The 13,038-nt window shown below is 41.0% G+C and overlaps 1 protein-coding gene across 2 annotated transcripts in view; it reads left to right on the forward strand.

Annotated features, from left to right (window-relative positions):
- The window catches only part of GOLGA1 (golgin A1), a 385,049-nt gene that overhangs the window by 221,043 nt on the left and 150,968 nt on the right, over positions 1-13,038 (forward strand). The window lies entirely within an intron of this gene.

Genomic DNA, 13,038 nt, shown 5'->3' on the forward strand with positions numbered 1-13,038 from the left:
TGGAGAAAGAGATCACTGAGACCCTTAATAGAACAGATGAAAAAACAAAACATACAGTATAGATGGAGCGGCTCAATGTGTCTAATCGGATGGAAGAATGGAGTTACTGCACACCTGAGATTTCCTGAGGATTTGAGAGACTTTTTTGACAAACTTAACATTCAAAAAGTAGAGGTTCCAGGTTGGGAGGTTGAGGGAGGGGAAAACGTCGAGGGAAAAGAGCAATGGCAGCAAATTAGAAGAAAGAATAAAGAAGGGATAGAAAGGGGAACATTGAGGGAAATGGAGGGACGGTGAACCGTACAAGGTTAGAGTTCAACCTCAGGGCCAAGATCCAAATGTGACAGTAAGCTCACAAAGGATTAGATGGTAAAAAATAGGCCTGATGGGAGGGGGGGGTTCGAGGGGGGAGGGAGGAGGGAGGGCCAGGGGAGGGGGGAGGTGAAGAGGGAGGGTAAGGGGGGGGGAGGAGGTAAAAGATGGTATAGGGGGAAGGTTTTAAAAATACTCTGCATAGGGACGAGATGTACTCAAGAATTATGGAAGATATAAAATTTATAACATATAATGTAAAAGGGTTGAATAGTCCTGGGAAGAGATTTAAGCTATTTAAGGAGTTACAACACAGAGAAGCCTCGGTAGTTTTTTTACAGGAGACGCATTTTGAGATTAAGTCAAATATCAAATTAAATACTAGAAACTATCCAACATGGTTTTATGCAGACTCCCCAATTAAGAGAGCCAAAGGGGTGGCAATTGGGTTCGCTAAAAACGTAAGGTGGGAGGTGGAAGAGAGAGAGACAGATCCTGAGGGGAGATTCTTGTTTCTGAGGGGCAGATTACAGGAAATAGAGTGTACAGTGGCGAATATTTATTGCCCAAATAAGAGACCGGAGGTATACCTGAAAGGGATATTAAGAAAATTGAGGGACTTTAAAAAGGGAAGACTGATAATGGCGGGAGACTTGAATTTATGTCTAGATCCACAGATGGATACAACATCTCGTGTGCAACGAGAGGGAGGTAGGTCTATGAAGACTTTGAAGAAGGAGATATATGAAGGGCAACTAGTGGATATATGGAGGATAATGCATGGAAAGGAAAAAGACTATACTTTCTTCTCTAATGCACACGAGATTTATTCAAGACTGGACTATATAATGGTAGAACATCAACTTATCGAGAGGGTGGCCAAAGTAGAAATAGAGACAATGACTCTCTCAGACCATGCCCCAGTTATAATGAAGGTGAGATGGGGGAGACAACTGACAAGGGGGGTGGGATGGAGATTAAACGAGGCCCTTCTATTAGATCAAGAGATCGATCAGCAGATCAGACGGGAAATGGAAAGATATTTTCAGGAGAATGAAACAGGAGATGTTTCAATGGCCACTGTCTGGGAGTCCCATAAGGTATATATTAGGGGTATATTGATTGCGTTAGGAGCAAAAAAGAAAAGAGAAAGGAGTAAGAAAATGACAGGGCTCTTAAAAGATATAAATGACCTGGAACAGATCCATAAAAACAGAATAACATGTGAGATAAGACAGAAGATAATAGGAAAGAAGAAAGAATTGGAGATATTAATGGAAGAAGAGATGAGGAGAGTACTTAATAAAGTTGCAGTGGAGAGGTACAGATGGGGAGATCGTCCAGGAAAATATATAATGAAGGCCCTGAGAAAAAAGAAAACTAGAAATTACATAGAAAAAATAAGAAACCCCAAGGGAGAAATGGCTCACTCTACTAAAGAGATTGGGAAGGTGTTTGAGGAGTATTACAATAAGTTGTATAATATTAAGTCTCAAAACTTAGTAAATAATAGTGAAAATGAGAATAGAGAAAAAAGAAAGGCATATCTAAAAAATGCAGAACTACCAAGGATAGATAAAGATCTATTGAAATCCCTGGAATTAGAAATCACACAGGAGGAAATAAAAATAGCACTAAAAGACACTAAGGTGGGGAAAAGTCCTGGCCCGGACGGATACACCGTGAGGTACTATAAAAAATATAGTGAACTATTGATACCAAAGTTGAAGGAATATATGAATGCCCTGGGGGGAGAAATGGAGATTAGACAGGAATCCCTACAAGCTCATGTAACACTTATACACAAGGAAGGGAAGGATCCTACTCAATGTTCAAGTTATAGGCCAATTGCACTCCTAAATGTAGATACAAAGTTATATGCGAAGGTCTTAGCAAATAGGATCAAAGACTTAATGCCAGAATGGATCCAGGGAGATCAGGTTGGCTTTGTGTCAGGGAGGGAGGGTAGAGATAACGGAATTAGAACTCTGTTGTTGATCCAGAAAGCTAAGAAAGGGAAAACCCCGGCAGTGATTCTCTCGATCGACGCTGAAAAAGCTTTTGATAGAGTAAACTGGAGCTTTATGATGGACACCCTAGAGATCATGGGGGTAGGTAGTAGAATGAGGGAATGGATAGGAAAATTGTATAAAATGCCATCCGCGGTTATTTTGGTCAATGGTGAAAAATCGGCACCTATAAGGATGTCAAATGGCACTAGACAGGGATGTCCACTGTCCCCTTTGTTGTATGTGTTAACATTGGAACCCTTACTAGAAACAATTAGGAGGAATGCAGATATAAAGGGAATACAAATAGGGGAAACGGAACATAAGGTGGCAGCTTTTGCAGACGATCTGTTGTTCTATGTGGGTAATCCTAGGATAACACTCCCGAATTTAATGAAAAGCTTAAAGGAATATGGAGAAATATCAAACCTAAAAATCAACCTGACAAAAACTGAGATCTTGAATATAAATCTCCCGAATGGTGAGAAAGAAAAGATAAAAAAAGAATTCCCTTTTACATGGAGAGATAGAGAGATAAAATATTTAGGAGTCAAACTTTCTGCTTCATATTCAAAATTGTATAAATTAAATTATATTTCCCTTTTAAACGAGATTAAGGAGGAACTGAAGAAATTGGGAGGAGGAATCCCCTCCTGGTTAGGACGAATAAATCTGATAAAAATGATAATTGTACCCAAAGTTTTGTATAAATATCAAATGATCCCAATAAAACTCCCAGAAGCATTTTTTAAAGAAATTAAAAGGATGATAACAAAATTTATATGGAAAAATAAAAAACCTAGAATATCGTATGATTTGATAAGTAGACGAAAAGAGAGAGGGGGACTGGGAGTGCCAGACTTTGGGAGATACTATAATGCTGTAGTTTTAGCAAGAATTTATGATTGGACACACAATAAAAGGGGGAAAAGATGGGTAAAGATAGAGAATGACTTGAGCGGAGTTGACCTGAGTAGAAACATATGGGCACCAACACAATATAGAGGTTTAAAAGAAACCACGAGCGTGTTTACATTGAACGTTTTAAGGGTTTGGGATAATTTACACAAGTATATGCACTGGGATTTTAATTCACAATTAATGTCACTAAGGAATATAGAATACTTCCCACCAGGTATTGAAGGGAGTATGGGAAAATGGATTAAAAAGGAAGACATTCAACTAAGGGATATTATGGACGGAAAGAAGTTGAAAACATTGAAAGACTTAAAAAAGAGTGGAAGGGAACTTTTTATTAAGATTGATGAGTGGAAATATCACCAATTAAATCACTTTGTTGAGAGTCTTCCGAAACCCATAAGAGGGAGAAAGGAGTGGAACATGTTTGAGAGGTTACTGGAATCACGGGGAGACGGAAAACGGGGCACGGCAAAAATTTATAAAATTCTTACCGAGTTAGCTACGGAATTAAAACCAAGCTATATAGAAAAATGGGAAAGGGATTTAGGAGTGGAGATAGATGAGGATAAACAGAGGAAGATATATAGACTCACGCACGAGAACACTAGTATGAGAGAGGTGGAGGTAAACTATAAAAGTTTAGTAAGATGGCACATTACACCAATTCTAGAGCACAAAATAGATATAGAGAAAACACAAGAGTGTTGGCGTGGTTGTGGAAAGATTGGTACATGGTTTCACATCTGGTGGGAGTGCCCAAGGATACAAAATTTTTGGAAGATAACAGTCAACTTAATTGAGAAAATCTCAGGAATAAAGATAGGATTAGACCCACAAGTGTGTTTACTACATAAAACAGATTTACCAGTGAATAAATATAAAAACTCGGGTATATGGTACTTTGTGAACGCAGCGAAGGGGTTGATACCCAAATTCTGGCATAGCTTGGAAGTTCCGAAAGAGAAGGATTGGGTAGAAAGAGTAAATCAGATTAGTAGGATGGAGAAACTATACTATACCCAGGAAGATAAGATGGAGATATATAACAGGAGATGGGAAAAATGGGAAGATTTTGTACACCATAGGAATATATATGAAGAAATGCCAGGAGAAGATTCTTAATTTTATATAGATGGAAGTAAGAGAAAAATGCAGAGTGGGAGGGAGGAGGGATGGGGTAGGGCATAAGGGTAGAGGGAAGGGAAAGGAAGAAAAAGGAGGTAACAGAAAGAAAATAAGAGTAAAAATATTATATGAGAATGTAGATGAAATGCATTATGCTCTTCTTTCATGTTCCCCTGTTTTTTTTTCTTTTTTTTTTTTTCCTTTCTCTTTTTATATGTAATTATAAATGTGAAAATTTAATAAATATTTGAATAAAAAAAAAAAAAACATGTATAAATACATCAGTGGTTCATATAGTGAACTCTGTGATGACATAAGGGTGAATAGCTCTACACTGAGGACAAGGGGACACTCTTTACGTCTGGAGGGAAAGAAATGTAATCTCCAAACACGGAAAGCTTTCTTCACAGTGAGAGCTGTGAAAATGTGGAATAGATTCCCTCAAGAGTTGGTTCTGGCCAGCTCAGTGGATTGCTTTAAAAAAGGCTTGGATTCGTTCTTAGATACACAGAATATAACTGGATACTAACATTTATAGGTAAAATTGATCCAGGGAATTTCCGATTGCCTCTCGGGGGATCAGGAAGGAATTTTTTTCCCTGCAGGAGCAAATTGGATGATGCTTTGCTGGGTTTTTTGCCTTCCTCTGGATCAACTGTGGGTATAGGATTATAACTTTTTTTTTTTAATGGTTGATCTGGATGGATTTTTGTCTTTTTTCAGCCAGACTAACTATGTAAGGGCCACCATTAGAAATCATTGGGGCTCTGTAGAGACTTCCTTCACGGTCCGCTCTTGGGCATCCAGAGGAAAATTATGAAGTGGCGTGTGGATGAGAAAAACTTGTGATAACAGTGGGAGGGGCTTAAAACTTAGTGAAGGGATTAGACGTGTGTAATGTATAGAGTGCAGGTGTCAGGTGTGTGTGTAATGTACAGAGTTCAGGACCCATAAGTGCGTAACACAGAAAGTGCAGAGGTCTGGAATATGCAATTTACAGAGGTCAGGAGATTATAAAGTACTTAAGGCATGGTCATCTGCTGGTCTTTAAAGGGTCAGTGCTTGCACTTAATTTTGCCCTTTTAAGGCCTCTTTCACATGGGTTGTCTGGGGGTAGTAAAAACAGGTGACTGAGCTCCAGTTTTACTGCCCCCTGGTCACCCAACTAAAGTCTAAATTACAGCTGGAGAAGGCTGTTTACATGCTGTGGCCGTGACGGTTTGTATTGCGGCTGTCGAAAATTTAACGTGGTATGTTGACTATCAAATTCATCCATTTAAGTGAATGGGTTGCTGCGCCACAACTGTGAGCCAAAAACTTAGCTTGTGGTTATAACGCATTAGCACCATTTATAAACTGCATTAAAAAAGGCATTTAGGGGGCAACAGGACTGCCTCCTGAACACATTACAGCAGCTGCTTAGCTGAACTCTGAAAAGTGATCCACCGCGGATCTCTTTTCAGAGCTTTGGCTAGTGTAAACCCAGCCTAAAAACAATCATTGTAATGCCATCCTTATTCCTGTCTTTTTCAACATGGTGACAGTAAGCTGAAACCTATACTACACAAGTAGTAAAAAGGACAGGAATATAGGTGGTATTACAATGACTGTTATAAACAGGGCACAGGCACTTCTAACAGATCCCTGTTTTTCTTTTACATCTACTGGGGAAATTCTGTCCCAAGCAAAGATCTGACCCTAGCAAGAATCTTCTCCTAAGGAAGCCCCCAGAAAAGATCCCCCACTTCCCCTTAAATAATAAACCCATAAGCAACCTCCTAACTAAGAAACACTCCTCGCACAAAGATTCCTTCCCCTAAAGCAAACCCCCTTCCAAAGGCAATTCCCCCAGTAAAATTCCCACAAGAAACTTCCCTCCTCCAAACCAACCCTCCCTGCCGACAAGACATTTCATTTAGACATGAATTCTCACTCCCTGGTACACCTATCAGACCTCAGATACAGCACAGCAGAGAGGCAGAGGAATTCCTCCCTCCCAAACCTAGTTGACTGTGTCCTATGACACTCCAGATCCAAGTAGAAGTCCTCTGCTCTGCACTGCTTATTCCCTTCATATCTGACAGCAGTATCTTTGTAAAGAAGCAAAAACAAAAAGTTGCAGCATCAATATCTGGATCAACTCACAGGAGACACAAGCAGGTGCCGTTACTATCCATACTCAATCCTACTGCTGATCTAATAGGGTCCGGCGGCCCCAGGTCCTTGGGGGGGGGGGGGTCACAATTGATATTAAGGGTGGGGCACAGCACCCCCCAAGATCCAGACCTTTGCAGCAGTCTTCTCCCCTCATCACAGCCGCCACTCCGACCCACTCCATCCTGCACTAACACAGGAAGCTGCGGGATGAAGATTTAGCTGCAGTGATGGACATAGAACTATGTGTACCCATTGGTTGAGGAGGCACGGTGGGGCAGCCTGTAGGCTACAGACTGCTCCACCCCTCCATCTGCTCAGCCCATAGGTAGCAGAAGCTATCTCATAAGTCCATTCCTTCTGAGTTCTAACATCACCTGGGATCTCCTGTGTCCCAGAGGCTGTTTATTATGCAGCATGGAGCACAAAGGATGTGTGCCTCCATCAGCTGAAAGGCTACGCTAGCCTAACTGCTGCTCCTTTGATGGATGCTCTGGAGGGGGTTGAACCCCCCTGACTCCCTACCCACCCTTATCTATGCCCCTGCATTGGGATTAAGCATAGTTCGTTATGTAGGACATGGTGAAGATGTAGGTATTGAAATAATGATTTGTGAGAGTTGGTATCAATCGACGAGAGACTGAAACAACAACAACATGTCCTTTTCATAAAATTGATGCCGAATTATGCCGCCTTTCTTCTGCTGGTCAAAATCATTTAATTTGACTAGTTCTGGATAACTGGGATTGTCCCATATGGGCATTTATTATTATTATTATTCAGGATTTATATAGCGCCAACAGATTGCGCAGTGCTTTACAAAATGAAGGCAGATATTACAGTTACAATACAATTTGGTACAGGAGAAATCAGAGGCCCTACCTATTCGAGCTTACAATCTAAGAGGGAGGGTCAAGTGATACAAAAGGTAATAACTCTGGGGGATCTGTGGGGGAGCTGATGTAGAAAGTATAAACACAGTGTATTAGTTAGAAGCAGAATAGGCTTCTTTAAAGAGAGGGGTTTTCAGGGATTGTCTAAAGATGGACGGGTTAGGAGATAGTCGGACAGATTTAGGTAAGGAGTAACATAGGTTGGGAGATTCTTGAGAGAAGTCCTGGAGACTAGTGTGGGAGGAGGTGACAAGGGAGCAAGAGAGCAGGAGGTCTTGGAAGGAATGAAGAAAACTACTTGGTTTATTGAGACCAGGTTAGTGATGTAGCTAGAGGTGTGAATGGCTTTGTACATTGTTGATAATTAATTTGTTGGGTGAGTGGAAGCCAGTGGAGGGATTGGCAGAGAGGGATTGCAGACACTGGGGACTAGGGGGTAGCAGGACTGGTGGATAACCAAAGTGTTCAGAGCAGCTTTCCAGGTTTTGCGGTTCAGTGAAAAGGTGGGATCTCTGCTTAGATTGAAAGTGCCCAGCTTCCTGCAAAAAAACTAGGGGGTCTTGTGACATTTGAGATGAGAATATTCTTTGAATGGGATCTTGTACATGTAATGTTTTCCACCCAGCAATTTGCTGAATTTGGGAGGCCAGAAAATATAACTTCGGTAAGGAACCCCCAGTCCTCCGCCATCTTTTTGCAATTGAAGAGCTTCCAACCTGATCCTAGACTTCCTTCCTTTCCAAATAAGATCCCCAAGTAGGAATTTTATTTTTACTAAATATTTTCTGAAGGAATCCAGATGGGGACATTATGGCGGATATACAGGGCATTCATTGAGTATTCAGACCCCTTTCATTTTTTTTAATTTTGTTATGTTGCAGCCTGATACTACAGTTGTTTAAATTATTTTTTTTTTTTCATGAATCTACACACAGTACCCCATAATGACAAATGAAAACAGAAGTTTAGAAATGTTTGAAAATTTATGAAAAGTATAAAAAACGATTAATCCCAATTGATAGTGAAAAAAATATTTCTTAGTTATTATTATTATTATACAGTATTTATAAAGCGCCAATAGTTCGCTCAGCGCTGTACATTACAAAGGGAGACAGAACATGTGACAGAGCAATACCAATACAATGCAAAACATGAGGGGATCGAGGGCCCTGCTCTTTCGAGCTTAGTTGCACATACAGTACAGGGCACAGTATCAGTATCATGGTTTAGTCTTTAACCATGGGTTATACGCAGCTACCTTCAGGAGACTGGACACTAGCAAAGTGTAGGGACATCTCCTGTATAACCCTGTACCCTATAATTCACTTTTTTGCTAGTGTCCTTAGTAACTCTAACATCCAGAGCCCACAGTAGAACAAATTGTCAAACACTATTTTCTTTCTAAGAAATCTACTGTTAATGGGCTAGCATGGGTACTAAATAACACTATACTGAAAAAGAAAACATACAAAGGGAACATTTTTATATAGACCCGCAATCAGCTGTTTTATACAAAATATTTATTGATGCACAATAAAAGCATACACAAAAAATAGTATACCTTTTTAAAAGAACCCACATCCTAGATCCTACACTCTTCAATGTAGAATAGGAACATCCCAACTTCCAAGAACATCAGAATTAGTTGATTCTTTGGCTGAGCCTTGGAGGACCATAACTGTACCTTGCCAGAATAAAGATGCCACTGTAATGTCACTTCAGGCTCTTGGATGGGTGCTCCTGTAGTGCATCATGTTGAGTTAGCCATTGGGTGCTATACAGGTCCAGGGCTGTGGTCTGCTGACTATATAGCCCTGTTCCTGAGGACCCCATCGGGGATAAATTCATCATGAATGGCAAACCCAGGATGGGGTCTAATCCCTTACATCCTGCTTGGAGTGTGAAAACAAATTCCACAGTAGGTGTAGGGCTTGCTTCTATCATTTCTGACCCATGGTGCATAGTAATGCCTTGCCTATGAAGGAGCCCAAACTGCAACATTTTAAACAGTGTGTTGCAGCCACGAAGCTTAAAAACAGTGGGCTGTTTTTTAATCCAGCACCATTTCTTCATTGGTCTACTGCAAGTCTGATTCACCAGGTGCTATTGTTCCTGTACTGCCTTGTTTTAAACTGGTTTGATGCTTCTTGGTGGGCACTTGTGGCTCCTACTGTATAGGACAGCAATCTTTGGACACCTGCTTGGGTTCAGCAGGCAGTAGTGCCTCCTAGGCTCTCCTGCATGAGGTCTCTGCATTTGCCTAGACCTGCTAAAACCTTCCCAGCCTGCTCATTTTTAGAGTCTGTTTTATACGGTGGTTGACTTCACCCTGAAAATGTATTTGCTCCTTCAAACCGTTTTGCTCATTAACACTCTTTTGAAAAGAGCATGCAAAAATAGACCGTTCGTGTGCCTAAATCCTTCCATCCCTTGTCTTAGCAACACACGAACAGTTCCTGAAGAGGAGAATCCTGTATACAGGCCCCATGGACAAAAGTAATGTTCTGGTGCACAAGGAAGCTAGTGACCAGTAGCCAGCCTGTGTGTGTTTACACTGATAGACACATTGATTTAACAAATGTCTTTGGCAGTCCCAAAGTCCATATAAATATTGGTCCTAGTAAGCACCGGCGGCAGGCATCCACAGAGTTCAGCCAGCTCTGTGTGTAGAAGATAAGAAAGAGAGGGTGAGGCGCCCACTAAATTCAATATTACATTAAGGCATTTATTAGCACCAGATAAACACTCAGAAGATGTAGAAAATCAAATGCTCATCAAAATGTAGGTTCATCGCTCACTCCTGTCCTGCAGGATCTGCCACAGCAATCCAGACTTGGCGATGGAACAGATTGGGTCGGAACATCCTGTGTACATCAGGAAGTCCACTGGAACTAGCGTGAAACACACGGACCGAAGTGACGTCAGCAGAAGGAGGAGAAACCAAGACCAACAACAGGCTACGTGCTCGGAGCTTCTTGCTCCTCTACAGACCCGGAGCTGTATTGTTGCTAGTTTATTTTTATAGGGAAAAAAAATGTGGGAAAAAAACACTGACTACAAGGACCAGCAGTTCAAAAAGCTACCACTTGTAAAAATTAAAAATACCACTTGTAAAAGTTACAGAATTCTTAAACTGCATATACTATGTACAATAACTTACTACTTGATGGATATCGGACCATTTGGTCTATGGGGTTTTGTTATAATCATGACATCATTAGTAAGTACCAACTTTTAATCCACGTCATTGTTATTATTCTTGTTCTCTGTTCTGATTATAATACATACTTTTTATATATATTTTTATATTTTTTTATCTTATTTTTTAGTTAAGTGTATTTGTATTACTTTCTTTTCAAGTTCTCCTGGTGTGTGCAATATATTTGTGATTATTTATAGAGTGCTCTATATATCCATAAGCTTTCAATTTTTTACCTGTATGCACTTCCTTGACCATCAAGTAGTAAGTTATTGGACATAGTATATGCAGTTTAAGAATTCTGTAACTTTTACAAATGGTATTTTTAATTTTTACAAGCAGTAGTTTTTTGAATTGCTGGTCCTTGTAGTCCTATGGCCTCTGTTCTTTCCCCCGTTTTTTCCCTATAAACAGAAACCAGTAATCAGGGCATCCTGGCCACATCTGTTCCATTTCCAAGCCTGGATTACGGTGGCAGACCTTGCAGGACAGGAGTGAATGGTGAACCTACATTTTGATGAGCATTTGATTTTTCTAAAATTGCGAGTGTTTATTATCTGGTGCTAATAAATGCCTTAACTTTATGCTGCACTTAGCGGGTGCCTCTCCCTCTCTTTCATACCTTACTGGAGCTCACCATACACCGCCATTTAGAGCTTTTTACCTGTGGCCTTGCACTATTGTTCAAATGGCCTGGCAGATACATTTCTCCAGAATCAGCCTCTTCTACATCCATATGTGAAGGATTCTTTGGCTGAATTGAATGTTGGCAGATCTTCTGTACAAGAAACACTGAGTGTCTGCCTTTTGGAAAAGAACACCTGTTTGGTCCCTACTTTGATAAATACATCAAGGAGATCAAAGGGGGTAAGAGTACACTTCTCCCAGAGAAAGACCTTTTACTAAACAAACAGTCCTGTGGACAGTGAAGGCTCTGCAGCGGTTCATTTAGATGTTCAACCCTATAAAGTCATCACTAGAACCAGCTCATGAATTAGAGTACCTGGGTTTGACAATGGATATGGCCCTGTCCAGTATCCTGCTTGTTAACAAACTTCTGTCCCTTTGCTCTCCTGCATAGGTCCTATGGCCCCAAGTTTGACTTTTGATTCCTGCCTTCATACAGGTCTTGGGTCTGATGGTAACCTCCTCTTGAGGCAGTGCTGTATGCCCAGTGTCACACCACACTGTTGCAGCTATCTGTCCGAGTGGGACAGGCAGACTTCACCATGGAAGGCCAGACTCTCCCTGACTTGGTAGATTTCCAACATGATGTTGGAGTTGGGGAAGCCCTAATACCAAAGATGTGGAAACTCCTTACAACAAATGCCAATCTGTCAGGCTAGGGAATTGTCTGATGCTTTCGAGATGCACGAGACTTGACCGGAGATGGAAGCCCAACTTCCCTTTAACATCCTGGAACTCAGGGCAATTCTGTTGTCTTTTCACTTTTGAACTCTAAGCTATGAAGTCACCTGACAATAATCCAGTCGGGCAATGCCACTGCCGTGGCCTACATCAGTTGTCAGAGAGGCACCAGAAGTCCCACAGCTCAAAGGAAAGCAGACTTTATACTCTCTTGGACAGAATGGCTACATTCTGGTTCTGCATACCATCCACATTGTAGAAAATTAGCAGGTGGACTTTCTCACTAGTCAGTGTAGGGATCCAGGGAAACAGGCTTTCCATTCGGAGGCGTTCTAAGTCCTTTGCTGCATGTTCATTAAAACCTGGAGATCAGCTTTAAGCAATTAAGCTAGCTCACTGCCTCATTACAGTGTAATTACATACATTTCAGTATAGTAAAGAAGCAGGAACAGACTGTTGAGGTCATCTCTGTGCTCGCTCCTCCTGTCTGCATGTTGTTAGTGCATGTAAATGTGGGACATTTGTGCTGTTCCAAATACTACTCATCCATCGCTGTATACTGCTGTACAGGGCATACCATATAGGCTGTTATCCAGTGATATTTAGGTTCCAACACTACTTGCATTATAAAAATACATTATATTATAATTTAATAAATAAATGACTGCATAGTTGGTTTTTAGATCTGTCTAAAATTCACTTTTAACCACTTTCCATCCTTAGGCCATTTGTAAACAGCCTAAAGTTGAAGAGTATATACCATGATCATGACTGCAGCTACAGTCATGATCCTGGTATATTTTTTTTTAGGACCAGCGATTCTTTTTCGTAAAAGTAATCTGAGAGGCTAAACAGCCGCTGTATTATTTTTACAGGTGGCGGAAGGGGGACCCTCCCTCCTGCCGCTGCCTTTACTGGGCTTACCCGTCCAATCGGGGAGCCTGGTAAGGATCCAACTGGTGGCATCCAGCTCCGTGCACACATTGAGAGAAACTGATTTTCCTTCCACTGTGTGACGTCAGAAACCAGAAGCGACAAGGATTTTATCACTTCTGGT

This window comes from Staurois parvus, unplaced genomic scaffold (genome assembly GCF_062004578.1).
Source record: "Staurois parvus isolate SC_StPar_1 unplaced genomic scaffold, SC_StPar_1.0 ptg000076l, whole genome shotgun sequence".
Taxonomy (NCBI): Eukaryota; Metazoa; Chordata; class Amphibia; order Anura; family Ranidae; genus Staurois; species Staurois parvus.